The sequence below is a fragment of the Argopecten irradians genome, chromosome 13 (assembly GCF_041381155.1).
Source record: "Argopecten irradians isolate NY chromosome 13, Ai_NY, whole genome shotgun sequence".
NCBI classification, from domain to species: Eukaryota; Metazoa; Mollusca; class Bivalvia; order Pectinida; family Pectinidae; genus Argopecten; species Argopecten irradians.
Window position 1 is genome coordinate 28,905,348 of NC_091146.1, and position 15,326 is coordinate 28,920,673.

Below are 15,326 nucleotides of genomic sequence, written 5' to 3' on the forward strand. Positions count from 1 at the left end.
TGTCGTTTTGTGTTGATTAGGACAGTTACTACCATGTAATGTAAGTAAGAGATATACAACATTGTCGGTACATTTTAATTAGGACAGATAGATACAACATTGTCGGTACATGTAAGATTGTTAATTAGGACAGATACAATACTGTCAGAACATGTTTATTTGGACAGATACAACACTGAAGCCTTATGACCCACTGATAACGAAATCGAGAGGTAACATTGTATAAACTGGGATGAACTTCCGGTTATGACGTCATCAAGATGGCCGCCATATCGAATTTCACTAAAGATTGAAAAATAGTCATAACATTGACATTTTTCAACCGAAGACAAATGAGGCATCAAAATGACCACAATAGAACAACAATTACATATCAGGACTCGTATGCATAAAAAATCTAAGAATTTTCTTAAGTTTGTATTTAAGTAAATTTTCAATACACTTAGTTAAGCAAGATGCTTAATATCTGTTGCATAAATATTCTAAGCATTATGCTTAGCTGTTTTTTGCTAAGCATATTGCAGAAATCTTAGATGGCTCGTTGTCAATGGCGAGACATCATGTTTCCCGTACTTTTTGTTTACAAACAATACCACGCGGACAAAACACGTGCGCGATCGTCGTCTGCTTGTCTAGCTTTCTCTGAAAAAATGGCAACGAATATTGTTGAGACACCAAGCAAAAAGCGGAAACCAAACTGGACGGCAGACGAATGCTTGCAGCTAACAAAACTTGTTGAAGAGAAGAAGGATGTTATCAGGGCCAAGTTTGGTGCGGGGGTTATGACCCAGAGGAAAAGGAAAGCATGGCAGCGCATAACAGATGCCATCAACGCCAGTTCTACTGTCAGACGAAGCGTAGAGGAGAGGTAGAAAAAAATGGCACAACCTCCATATGAAGGGGAAGGCAGAGTTGTCTGACCACCGCAGACAGGCAGTGATGACAGGTAATTACTCGTAGTTCGATCATTAACGTTGTAGGCCTAACCCTAAGCATCTAGCAGACGACTCGCCTTGATCTGTGATCTGTTGTGCGACAGTCATGACTGGTTAATGCAGTTTAATAACAATTTCATTTCTACTTACTTTACTTTGAGTGTAAAATCAGATCGTCAAAATCTCTGTTAGCCAAGTTCTCAACATCTCGATGGCCGGTGCAATGTTTACTCTGTCGGGTTGTCGTTCTTTGAATTGGAATGCTCGATTTACATTGTCAATTCTATTACTGTACTGTTGAATATACAGTGTATAAGTTTCCGACAACTGAATCGAAGTTCCATATGAATACTACATAACCTGATCATGATTTATAGTAATATTTGAACTATAGACATAGTTTGCACTTGTTTTGTATTATGTTATGGCGAGAAACGATGAAATACAGACGTATTTACATACTGCAAACAGGTCGGAAACAGTAAATCGAATACGCCTAACATCCATAAATAGTATTAGTACCGCCCAATTATGAATATTGATAAGTTAAGACCAACCCTCCTACCAATACTGTCCAATAGTATCTTCAACAGTCATTTATAAATAAACACAACGACCACTCTTATTTGGAATCAAAAACAGAGTTTACCCATATTTTGATTACAGACATCTTCATTTATTGTCATTGTAGATATTTAGGTCTATGCATGAACAATACAGATTATGATAAGCTGTTTTTAAAATCATCTGTACTACATAACATTATTTTCATTAAGGCTTAGCTTACATCTATTTACTATTGTTAATACAGATTGAGATATACAAGCTTACATGCATTGTCTTATAATTACAAATACATGTATCTGTAGTTTTAAGATAAATATTTGTATTGTTTAAGGAATTAAGATATTTGTATTTTAAAAATGTTGATAAATTAATTTAATTAATTAAATTGCAGATCTATACATGTATCTGTAATTTAATTTTAATAGCAATAATTTGATTCAGGTATCTACTTTTTTTTTTTTAATGCAGACATGTGTAAATGAGATACATATACATATGAGATACAGATACATATGAGATGAACAGATATATGTGAGATACAGACATGTAAATACAGAAACTGAATATAAAAACTCCAACTGGCTTTTCATAATATGTCTTATTTTCTGTAAATCTATTTATTTTCTTCTTGCAGTAAACCTGTTTTTTCCAAATGGATTATTGCCTGATTATGTCACACTAATAAAATGCCTTGCACATATACACAATTGTGTACTTTCTTGATTAAAAATGAAATACAGCTGTATAGTAAAACAAAAAGGCCACAGATTCTTTGTAAATATATTATACAATTACATTTTCTGTACTTATATTCTGATTTCAGTCAAAAATAATATTGATAAATGGAATTATAAATGGTAAATAAACAACCTTAAATGCATACATGTACTCAATTCCAGGTGGTGGTCCATCTTCTATGCCCCAGATCAGTCCAATTGCTGAGGCTGTGGGCAATGTAATTGGCCTGGATAATGTGTCCATTTGTGGCATTGATGGGGCAGTGGACACATCCATGATGATGCTTCTAATCTCAAGGTATTTTATGACAGATTATAGGGCTAGTTGAAAATGTACATGCAAATTACTAGTTCATATCAAGTACAAAATATTTGGATCTATCTTTCCAACGCACATATTTGTAAAGGAATTATGGTAATCATTCTGCTAAAGGAAGCTTCAAATATAGCCAAAATCTAAGTTTTGGTGCATTTATTGTAACTTCAAAAGTAAAAAAAAATATCAATGTACATGTATATGTCTATGTACATGTTTCAATGAACATGTATGTATGACATTTCAAATTTCATGTTTTTTTATTATTTTTGTCATTAATATTTGTTATGAATTGATGGCATAAATTTATAAGAAATGATGTACTACATGTATTGTCAGTTAGCTTTAATCCTTTAAATTGTCTTTATAACAGACCCCCATGCAGCACCATAACAACAGGGATCATGTCTTCTTGTGCAGCTACCATGATGCCATCATGCACAGTAGCTTCACCCCTAGAATCAGATGACAGCACTGCAGGGATCCAGCAACTCAAGAAGCAGAAGCTGGAAATAGAAAATTTGAAATTACAAAACAAACTTCTCACTTTGAAAATCAAAAGGATAAATGATAATGAATGTTAATTAAAACTCAAAAAATAAATTAATGAAATCTATTGAATGAGTGTTATTTTGATTTATGTTTGTACATTATGTACATAACTTACAAATATCATCAGCTAATTTAAAAAAAAAATGATGAAGTAGATAAAAAAACCCTGGTCATATGAAAAAAATAATTAAGTAAAAATCAAATAATATTGAGCTTACATTAGAAGTGGTTACAGACAATATGGGTTCTGTAGGCTCTGCCATCAACAGGGTCCTCTTGGATATTATTAGCATCACCATCACAGTTACCATCATCTCCATCTTCATCATCATCATTATCAAGCTGTGGCATGTTTAAAGATGCTCCACCGCCGACAGAGCATAAATGATACTCATCATTTGAACAATAATTGGTGTTTAAACGTGTATATGTATGTCTAATTAACACAAAACATAATATAAAATAATTTGTTTTGCTTTTGGTGCATGCGCAATCAGTAATTCATTCCATATAGGATATAGTGCCAGGGAATTTTTTCGGGATGCAATTAATTATTTTTTATATTTTAAACTTTAAGTAAAATTAGAAGCTCAAACTTTTCAATGGTGGTAATGGTGTGAAGTAAGTAACTTTTGTAACTGAAGAAAAATACCAAATCGTCTGCTCCTGTTTTTGATAGTGAAAAAATACCATTTGTCAGCGGTGGAGCATCTTTAACAATTTAGCGATGTTATGTAGAATGCCACAAGCTGTGATTAATTTGCAGACTCTCTCTGGTCTCAATCTTATCTCTCCATGCAGCACATGGAACCTTCTCTTCCATTGCCCAATAGCTCTTTCCACAATACACCTGGTAGTTTTGTGTGCACTACAAAAGTGAACCATTTGATTTGATTAAATGTTTTTATTGTAAAATAAATCCTGAATTAAAGCTTGAATTGATTTGCAAAGTCATATCAGTTTAATGTATACACTGTATACAGTGTGCACTTCATATATATGTAGCAATATAGGTAAATATATCAATAAAATTCAATATTAGTTCAATTCTGCTAAAATGTGCATCAGAACCACCAATTCTCATTTCATTTCATATCATTTAAATATAAGGTTGAAATTTCTATTTTACCAAATTATTGAATTATTATTATAAGTCAGTTGACATCTGATCATTTAAGGATACATGTTGTGTATAATATATCTTAAAAGCATAAAAACAAATAAAAAAAATTGTCAGCTACATGTACAGTGTATACACATTCACAATGTACATGTATACAACTATATGTGCATATTTATATCAAAATTAATCTGAAACTATTTTAAACCTTTGCTTGATTTCTTAGATAACGTGGTATGAGGTAGGCTAAAGACACTTACAAAATGATAATGTTTATTAATAATGTGACTTGATTTTTTTTTTACTGGAAAAGGGCTGTTAATTTTAATCTGCCCACTCATAAATCAATTAAATTTATTATGAAACATATTAGATAAATGTACATGTACTAACAGATATTCTTTTTGAAATGATCAAGCACAACATTAAATTTCATGATCAAATTAATTAACAAAAATGTGCAATAATTATATATAAAATGTATATATATGCATTATTAAAAATATGGAAATCTTAATTAAACATGTATAGTGATGTGGTGAAACACACCCTATACATGCATATGGTGTCTGTTATTTTTATAACAAGAGGCCCAAAGGGCCTTAACGGTCATCTGACTACCTTGGCAATAGTAAAATTAATTTCATATGGTGTCACTTTGTCAGGACCATGTCAGGATCATTTTCCATTTCCTTCAACAAATTTTATTTCAAACAAGAGGCCCAAGGGCCTTAACATGTAGGAAATTAATTAGATATAGTGTCATAGTAGCCTTCTTCAATTTGGGATCAACCAGAGATGTAACAATACTTTGTCGATCCATGTCAGGATCATCTCAGGCAAGTTTCAGCCAAATCACATAGGCAGAACTTGAGAAGAAGTTCAAAATGTGTTTTCAAGATGGCGGCTGTGGCGGCCATCTTGGATTTCGGATCGACCCGAAAAATAACAACACTTTGTCGGGACCATGTCAGGATCATTTCATGCAAGTTTCAGCCAAATCGAACCAGTAAAACTTGAGAAGAAGTTCAAAATGTGTTTTCAATATGGCAGATGTGCCGGTCATCTTGGATTTCGGATTGACCCGAAAAATAACAACACTTTGTCGGGACCATGTCAGGATCATTTCATGCAAGTTTCAGCCAAATCGCACGAGTTGACCTTGAGAATAATTTCAAAATGTGTTTTCAAGATGGCGGCTGTGGCGGCCATCTTGGATTTCGGATCGACCCGAAAAATAACAACACTTTGTCGGGACCATGTCAGGATCATTTCATGCAAGTTTCAGCCAAATCGCACCGGTAGAACTTGAGAAGAAGTTTAAAATGTGTTTTCAAGATGGCGGCCATCTTGGATTTCGGATCGACCCGAAAAATAACAACACTTCGTCGGGACCATGTCAGGATCATTTCATGCAAGTTTCAGCCAAATCGCACCAGTAGAACTTGAGAAAGTTCAAAAAGTGTTTTCAAGATGGCGCCTGTGGCGGCCATCTTGGATTTCGGATCGACCCGAATAATAACAACACTTTGTCGGGACCATGTCAGGATCATTTCATGCAAGTTTCAGCCAAATCGCACCGGTAGAACTTGAGAAGAAGTTTAAAATGTGTTTTCAAGATGGCGGCTGTGGCGGCCATCTTGGATTTCGGATCGACCCGAAAAATAACAACACTTTGTCGGGACCATGTCAGGATCATTTCATGCAAGTTTCAGCCAAATCGCACCGGTAGAACTTGAGAAGAAGTTCAAAATGTGTTTTCAAGATGGCGCCTGTGGCGGCCATCTTGGATTTCGGATCGACCCGAAAAATAACAACACTTTGTCAGGATCATGTCAGGATCATTTCATGCAAGTTTCAGCCAAATCGCACCGGTAGAACTTGAGAAGAAGTTCAAAATGTGTTTTCAAGATGGCGGCTGTGGCGGCCATCTTGGATTTCGGATCGACCCGAAAAATAACAACACTTTGTCGGGACCATCTCAGGATCATTTCAGGTAAGTTTCAGCTCAATCCACTGGTCAAACTTGAGAAGAAGTTCAAAATGTGAAAAGTTAACGCAACGGCGGACGGCGCACGGCGGACGGCGCACGGCGCACGGCGGACGGCGCACGACGACGGACGAAACATGATGACTATAGGTCATCCTGACCCTTCGGGTCAGATGACCTAAAAACTTGAAATATTCTATTGGTTTTTTTTTGCTAGGTTTACTATGGATGTTCAAATATTAGATAGTATCCCATTCTAAGAACGTATGCCCCTCATATTATACTAGAGTTAGGTTGTGTTTTTTTGAACTAGAGTTCGGGAGTTTCCCTATTGACGAATTTGGTGCCTGGAAGTGGGTTTTTTTTCGGTGGGTTCGGTGTTGTACTTAGTTGTTTCTTAGAAAACGTTTTAGGGTATGTCTTCAAGTTGTCCGTGTTTTGGTGTTTGCGTTGTGCAATAGTTATTTGCATAGTAGCGCGAGTGCAATAATGCGGTGGTTGGTAGTGGATAAGGGGTGGTAGGGTGTACTTTATAGTGAGTAGCGCGAGTGCTACGAGAAGATTGGCAATAGTAAGGTAGACACAATTTTAGGAACATTTACCTGTTGTACTCGAGTCTGTTTTACCGGTAGTGGGTTGAGTGTAAGGGTAGTACCGAGTCTGTTGTCCGGGTAGTGGGTTGAGGTAGGGTGTCAAGAGCCAGTTTTTACAAGGATACCCGCTATCGCCAAGTAAGTGGCATTTTACCGGCACCATTCTCGCCTCAAATATCCTTGCCAGACCACTTTCACGAAGGATTCTCGCGTCGTGTGCTGACCTTGGCCATCTCGCAACTAGGTCTAAAATACGTGAATTTGCATCCACCACAATCTGTACATTGATGGAATGGAAGTTTTTTCTGTTAACAAATTCCGGCTCGTTGATACTGGGGCGTAAAATACGTATATGTGTGCCGTCAATTGCTCCGATAACCCCCGGAAACCTAGCAACTTCATAAAAATCTGCTTGATGTTTCCTTACAGCCTCAGCAGAAATAGGGAATGAAATGAACTTGGTAACGACTTCCTGGCTGTTTAAAGCATTTGTCACTCTCTGGATAACTCGGGATACGGTTGACTGGTCAACATTAAAATTATCACCACTGCAGAGTTGCATTTTCCCTGTAGCATAGAATCTCAGTGCTAATAACACCTGCAAAATGACGGTAGGCTGTGATTCCGTCCTGTGGCGGGGGCAATATAATCTTTCACAATATCATTAATAAAATGGATCCCCTCCCTGTCAAACCTGTATCTTTGATAAAGTTCAATCCCGTTATAGTTTTGAAGTGGATCAAACCTGTCCCGGAAAATTCTTTCTCTTCTCAATGCCCTTACAAACTGTTGAGGTGCATTATTCTGTCCATTAGCAGCGGCCATTTTGGAAAGATAAGCATCTTACTTAACGATTTAAGACAGGTAAGGTGGTTGTTTAATGTTAAGAATATTCTGAAGTGTTAAGAAAAATCATGCAAGCCACTTAACAAGATAAGCAATATACTTAGCACAAAAATAAATCTGCTTAGCAGAATTTTTAACTTAAGCATATTCTTAACCATTTAAGATTTTTTATGCATACGAGTCCAGGACCATATAATCCAATATATGTAGTTATTTCTACGCAGGAAATGAAAAAAATGGATTTTAAGCTCAAAAATGGTAATTTTTTAGCAATTTTTTCATATTTGGCTTGACACAGCAAAAATGTTTGCCAACAGCAAACTATTATTTCTAATCAGTTATTTGACCTCTTATCAATCAGTAAAAACAACATCAACAAAAAACATTGTTAACATTGTATAAGCTCCGGTTATGACGTCATCAAGATGGCCGCCATCTCGAATTTCACTAACAATTGGAAAATAGTCATAACATTAACATTTTTCAACCGAAGTAGACAAATGAGGTATCAAAATGATCATAATATAACACAAAATTCATATCGGAACCATATAATCCAATATATGTAGTGATTTCTACGCAGGAAATGAAAAAAATAGGATTTTAAAGCTCAAAAATGATAATTTTATAGCAATTTTTTCATATTTGGCTTGACGCAGCTATAATTGTTTCCCAACAAGAAAGTATTATATTATTCGAAATCAGTTATTTTGACCTCTTACCAATAAGCAAAAACAACAACAAAAATGTATAGAAATTCAAAAGAGAATTATTGTTATACCATCATTTGGTTTACAAAACATCACCGGGTGCGTATACAGGGTATATGATTGCTGTTTTTTCCAAACCGCTGACACTACAGTTTCCGGATGTCTTAGAACTTCCCGAAGATAACATTGGCAATTGACGATTCATATCTTAACACATTTGAATTTTAAGTTGGCTTAATATCTAAGTGGGACTTCTTTCCTAACAAAATCCATTTTCATGTTCGAAAGTTTGTAGACTAGTAGCGTCTCAAGATGAATTTTTACTGCACAACGCCAACTAATAGGGTATCAAATTAAAACTGAAGAAAGCATTTGTTTCCGTTAATACCACGACACTTTCCGAAATTTGTTTCTTTTAGAAATAGCGCATCCACTGTTATTAACTTAAGGATGTACACCTCTGAGAAGTCAAAATTTTCTTGTATTAAACTTTTTTTCTCATATAGATTTTTGGAAAAAAGAGTTCATACCATAAAAGAAAATGGAATAAAAAACATATGTCCGTGTGCTCGTTTTTGAGCTTTTGTCACTCAAAGACACCTAGTTGACAAAATATTGGATTTTATGGGAATTTTGTCGTTTTGACCACATAAAATAGAGATTAAAGCCATAATTTCCTAATGAGGTGTTTGATATGTATGAATGTTTGTAGAATTCATTTTCTGGTAGTCTTCTTTAAAAATATACCAGTTTTGATCAATTAGACTAATATGTTTTCTCAGAATAACAACATATGCTACCCCTACCCCTTAATTTTGTGCTACAAATTGCACCATTTTCAGTCATTTTTGCCAAATTTAACCCTTTATAGAAAAAGTTCTGGTATTAAACTTTTGTTATTATTTTGCATATCAATAGGGAAACGGTTGTTCTTTCTAAATCAGGAAGAAAAATTGGGGGTCCGTGTGCTTACTTTTTTGCCCCATTTGAATTTTTGTTATTTTTCAGTATTTTAGAGTAAAAAATAAAAGTGCCCAAATTACCATTAAATGTAAAAATAAAGTCACAAAAGTGTATCGTTTCACATATTAATGCTCAATATTTTAATTACTACGAACCTAGTAACGATTTGCAGCAAAAATTAGCTAAATACAGCTAAAAATGCCGGCGCGGTAACGATTTAAGTAAAAACAATTTCAGTAAAATATGGTAAAACTGTGGCTCTACTTAAAGCCAAAAAAGACACAATTTCAAAATGGCCGCCAAATGGGCCATTTCTTAAAATCCCCGTATAAAAAAATCTACTTAAAATAGAAATGTAATTTTTTGTCAAAATTTGCATCTGGCAACTTGCTACAGATACTGATAAATTATATTTGAAAATCTCATAACTTCTTTGGTCTATGTTGAAACGAGACTTCAACGGGACTGAACCCTCAGAAGAATACATCCTTAACTTTATTTTTCAGTGTATAACGTAAGGAAATGTCAGATGGTTACTGCAGTATCACATATTTCTTTCAATAGTTCTTAATGATAAGCATTATCTTTGTGCGTGCTTTCTCGCCAGAGTGTCGATGAGATGATGAGCTGATGTGATATTACATTACCGGTTTACCATCGTGGTTCTAACTTGTCAACCGTCCATGGCCAGAGGTAACATCGGGTTCGCGGATGTGGGAGCTCATCTTGTTTTCAACCTAGTGATTCACATATCGTATATGATGTTCCAGACCTCTCCGGTAGGATGGAAAAGACACCAGAGCCACATTCTGCAAAGGGTTGAGTTGTATCTCCTTAATTCGTATGAAGCACAATTCCTCATTCTTGTGAACCCTCAGTGACCAAAGATGACACAGGTGAATTATTTGAGGTCATAAATGAGGTCGATAGTGAAGTTCCTCTCTTTGCCAAGTCTGGAGAGCACTGTAGAAAACTTTTTTCTGGAGAGTCTTCAATGGTGTTTTTTCTTGCATACACCAGATGCGACACAACCAGTACCTTCAAGGGACATGGGGAAGTCTGACCAATGAAAAACATTTAACATTTATGATCTCATTAAAGACCTCAAGGATATCACCTGTGCCAACTATAGTCGCACGAGTGTCCACATGGTGCTTGAATCATTCAACCATTCGAAGAATCTGGATCTGGTGTAATTTCCTGAGAAGTCTGAAACAGCATATACGATATGTTAGAATCTGTAGGAGATCCCACATCCCTGAACCTGTTGTTCCTGATATAAACTCTGGCTATGGATGGGCCATGAAAGATGTCAGGCTAGAACACCACTGGTAATGTAGTGTCACATCATCTCATCGACGACGACGCTCTGGCTTTCGACGAATTGGATACAGATATCTCGATTACTCTGATTTGGACTGCAAGTACCAGCTACCAGACATGGCGAGTCACGTCAGAGGATAGTGCAGTGAGGTGGGAAAGCACGCACAATGATAATGGTTATAATTGAGAACCAGCGAAAGAAATATGTGACATTGTGGCACCTATCTGACATTTTGCTAATAATATGCATAGGAAATAAACGAAACTGTGATTTGTCCTACCCATGGCTAAATATTCTGTCAACTTTACATTCATGTTTCCTACTTATAAATCGCCAATAGTCAAACTTATTTAAGGAACTTATAACACACCAGGAAACTAGTGTCAGCGGTTTGGAGTTAGAAAAATAGCATATACCCAGTATACGCACCCAGTGATGTTTTGTAAACTTAATGATGGTATAACAATAATTCTGTTTTGTATCTCTATATATTTTTATTGTTTTACTGAGTGATTAGAGGTCAAATAACTGTTTACGAATAATAGTTTGCTGTTGGTAAACATTTTTGCTGCGTCAAGCCAAATATGAAAAAATTTGCAAAAAATTATCATTTTTGAACTTAAAAAATCCGATTTTTTCATTTCCTACCTAGAAATCACTACATATATTGAATTATGTGGTCCCGATATGAATTTGATGTTCTATTATGATCATTTTGATACCTCATTTGTCTACTTCGGTTGAAAAATGTTAATGTTATGACTATTTTTCAATCTTTAGTGAAATTCGAGATGGCGGCCATCTTGATGACGTCATTACTGGAGCTTATACAATGTTAACATTGGTTTTTTTATTGGTGTTGTTTTAACTGAATGATAAGAGGTCAAATAACTGTTAGAAATAATAGTTTGCTTTTGGCAAACATTTTTGCTGCGTCAAGCCAAATATGAAAAATCTGCTAAAAAATTACCATTTTTGAGCTTAAAATCCGATTTTTTCATTTCCTGCGTAGAAATAACTACATATATTGGATTATATGGTCCTGATATGTAATTGTTGTTCTATTGTGTCATTTTGATGCCTCATTTGTCTTCTTCGGTTGAAAAATGTCAATGTTATGACTATTTTTCAATCTCTAGTGAAATTCGATATGGCGGCCATCTTGATGACGTCATAACCGGAAGTTCATCCCAGTTTATACAATGTTACCTCTCGATTTCGTTATCAGTGGGTCATAAGGCTTCAGAAAAACATTGGTTCGTTAAGTTGTGGGGGGGGGGGCACGTGCACGTGACCCCCCCCCCCTAGATCCCGGCCTACTTGTTAATTAGGACAGATACCCCACTGTCAGAAAATATGTAATTTGGACAAATACAACAATGTCGATACATATTATATTGTTAATTAGGACAGGTGCACTGCAGGTAGGGCGTTAGAATTGACCCTGCTACCCCTATTGCATGATCGTAAAAGGCGACTAAATTTAGGATCTTATCTTTTCTCTTCTTAACTGACTTTATTTTTCCTAATGCCTCCCTTGGCACCGCCTCACTTTTGGCCTTGAGTTGAGCGTTCGCCCCTGTGAAGAAGACTCGGGGTTCTGTCCCCTGGCCGAGAAACACCAAAGTCTATCAAAGGGGTAGTTTCTGCTCCTAATTAGTGCTCAGCACATAGTGAGTGGGACGACTGGTTCGCCCGTTGTCAGTGTGATGTGACCGGCTGGGGTGTGTTGCTTAATGTCTTCGGCGGCATGCTACAGTGATAATAGCACTATAAAAGGACAATAGTTCCACTATACAAGACGACACAAAACTCCAAAAACACATCTCGTACTTCACACACGCTACACTCTGCCCGTTGTCCGTATAATGTGACCGGGTGGGGTGTGTTGCTTGATGTCTTCGGCGGCATGCTTCAGTGATATAGCACTATAAAAAGGGCAACAGTTCCACTATACAAGAAGACACAACATGAATATACCGCAGCCTCCCAAAACACGCATCTCGCACAACATACACGCGAAACACCGCATACATGGGAGGCCGTCCTAACATGACCATAGCTGCTAATAGGACGTTAATTAAACAAACACTCTGAATACATGGGAGGCCGTCCTTACATGACCTTGGCTGTTGATAGGAAGTTAAAATAATCAAAGAAAAGATAATTATGACAGATTAACACTGTCCGTACATTTTAATTAGGACAGATACAACACGGTCAGTACTTGTTAATTAGCGCAGATAAATACTGTATACATTACTTAGGACAGGTACTACCTGTTTGGTAATTAAATATCTATGACATATGCACAGACAGTACATGTAAATTAAAACAAATGTTATTAGTACATAAGGACATTAATAATGTCATGCAAACTATTTATTTACCAGAATCCCTGGAAATGTACTGTCTATGGGCATGCATTATTACCAGGCGAAGGTTGCGATAGAACTTTATGTTCCCGTCATTATTTAAATAACATCCATTCCGAAGGAATAAGTTCAGTGGGCTGTTGAAAATACGTTGGTGAGGCCAAACAGACGCATGCTCCTGTGTCCGGTAAACAGCACAGGCAAAGCTTTGTTTACCTCTAGTCTACGTGACTCATACTGCCCAGGGCCATGCCGCGGGGGTCTAGGGCGAGGAAATATCTCGCATACATAAATGTCACACCCATAATTCACGATCAAATACTTTAAATTCAAAAATCTTGTATATTAATTGGTCTGGACGTATCACATTGTCACAAACAATTACCACCAATTTGAAGAAGAATTACGTGGGGCTGAAAATCGTGGAGTGTCCTGACGACAGATCAATGTGTACGTAGCATATCAATCGTCGCCCCGCTAATTCCTATTCCGTCAACAATGCACTGGGATAGCCCAAACGTTGATAGGTGATGGCAGATATTCAAACAATCTACGTATGAAACTGTGACCCAAAATTAAAACTCCAGTAGCCATGCTTACAGTAGTAGATATACTCAACTGCCTAATGTCAACGCTGAATCAAAAATTAGAGCCTCCCAGGTTCGACATCCCGTCAGGAATTGCAGATTTCCTTGTCCTATATGCGTTAATAACACGCTGTATATTCTTCAGACATGAAAGTAACTGATGAAACGTATGCTAATCAGGAATTCAAAAAGTGTTTAGATGCCTTTTATGCTGTGCATAAATCCAAATACTAAAATATAACACAGAAAGAAAAGGGGAAATGCATGAAATCCACACAAATTATATTAAAAAACTAAAATACATAACGCTTGTAACGTCCTTATCAAGAAAAGGGGAAATGCATGAAATCCAAACAAATTATATTAAAAAACTAAAATACATAACGCTTGTAACGTCCTTATCAAGAAGAATTGACACATAATTTCGGGCACCACAACAGGTCTAGGATTGTGGTCCTGCCCCCTTCCCATAACGGAAGTGGTGACCTGCACGTCACTATTCCCGAACAAGACGGACACCTCCCCGTCCCGCGACTGGTGAACACAGAATAGCTCCTGCTGAGGAGTGTTGCATCAGACGCTTATATCTGGTGTACACTTTATAGGCACATGTGGTGACGGGGCAAGGCATCCAGACATCCTTCCATATTGGTCTAAAAGGGCTCGAAGTCCCTTAGACTGCACCTCAATATCAAGTACATCCATATCTACTAAGATATAAAGTTTATATTCCAACTATACATATATCAGATTAATTATTTGTTAATTTATTATGAGTAATTACCTCTCTGTATATATTAAACTTAAGCAGACTCAATAGCCTATTATTCCGATATGTGCATTTGATTTCTATGAACTAACTTAAGTTAGCAGAACATATTATGAAATTATCTGTTTGTACAAAACGTTTTAATCCATATATCTATTATATTTTTAAGAAGAGAAAAGAAAAACCTAGCTTATACCAGAAAGACACAACATGAATATACCTCAGTCTCCAAAAACACGCACCTTGCACAACATACAAGCATTACACTGCAGACATAGGGGGCCGTCCTTACATGACCATAGCTGTTAGTGGGACGTTAATTAATCAAACAAAAAGCATACCTGACATAGTTTGAAAATGGAGGCTAGAACTCAAGTTTTCAGATTTCTGTACCGACAGATGTAAAATGTCTGCAAAGTTTAACATACTTGTAATTAACAGGTAGCAGGCAGACATGAACACCATTCTAACTGAAATATTTGTAGTCACTTACTGTAATAAGCTGCTGTGATCCAGGATTCTCCTACAGCTAATACAATGAGGGTTGTTCCTTCTGTTATGTGGTAAAAAACATCAGTCAATCTCTGTTCCATCCACTTCTAGACAGGTCAATGGATCTGCTAGCTTAAAAGTTAAATTTTCTGAATCACTGAAATGTAAAAAAACAAAAATCCAATCTGATTAAAATACAGATCCTTACAACCACTCTGTTCCTCTAATCAAACGTAGTGATAATAAGGATCTGTATCTTAATCAGATTGAAAAAAAAAATCTCACCTAAATTACTTCAGTCAAATTAAATGTGTTTTCATTTCTATAACTTGATTGGCACACATTAATTACAGGTCCCCATTGAAGATTTTCATAGTTTGATGAAAATACAGATCCTTATAACCACTTCGTTCAATAGAAGACGTAGTGATAATAAGGATCTGTATTTTA

At 36.2% G+C, this 15,326-nt stretch overlaps 2 pseudogenes; one reads left to right on the top strand and one right to left on the bottom strand.

Moving 5' to 3' along the window:
- Positions 1–233: 233 nt before the first annotated feature.
- Positions 234–2,639, top strand: LOC138306454 (t-SNARE domain-containing protein 1-like; annotated as a pseudogene).
- Positions 2,640–3,326: 687 nt separating this feature from the next.
- On the bottom strand, positions 3,327–7,838 carry LOC138306352 (putative nuclease HARBI1; annotated as a pseudogene).
- Between the last annotated feature and the right edge of the window lie 7,488 nt (positions 7,839–15,326).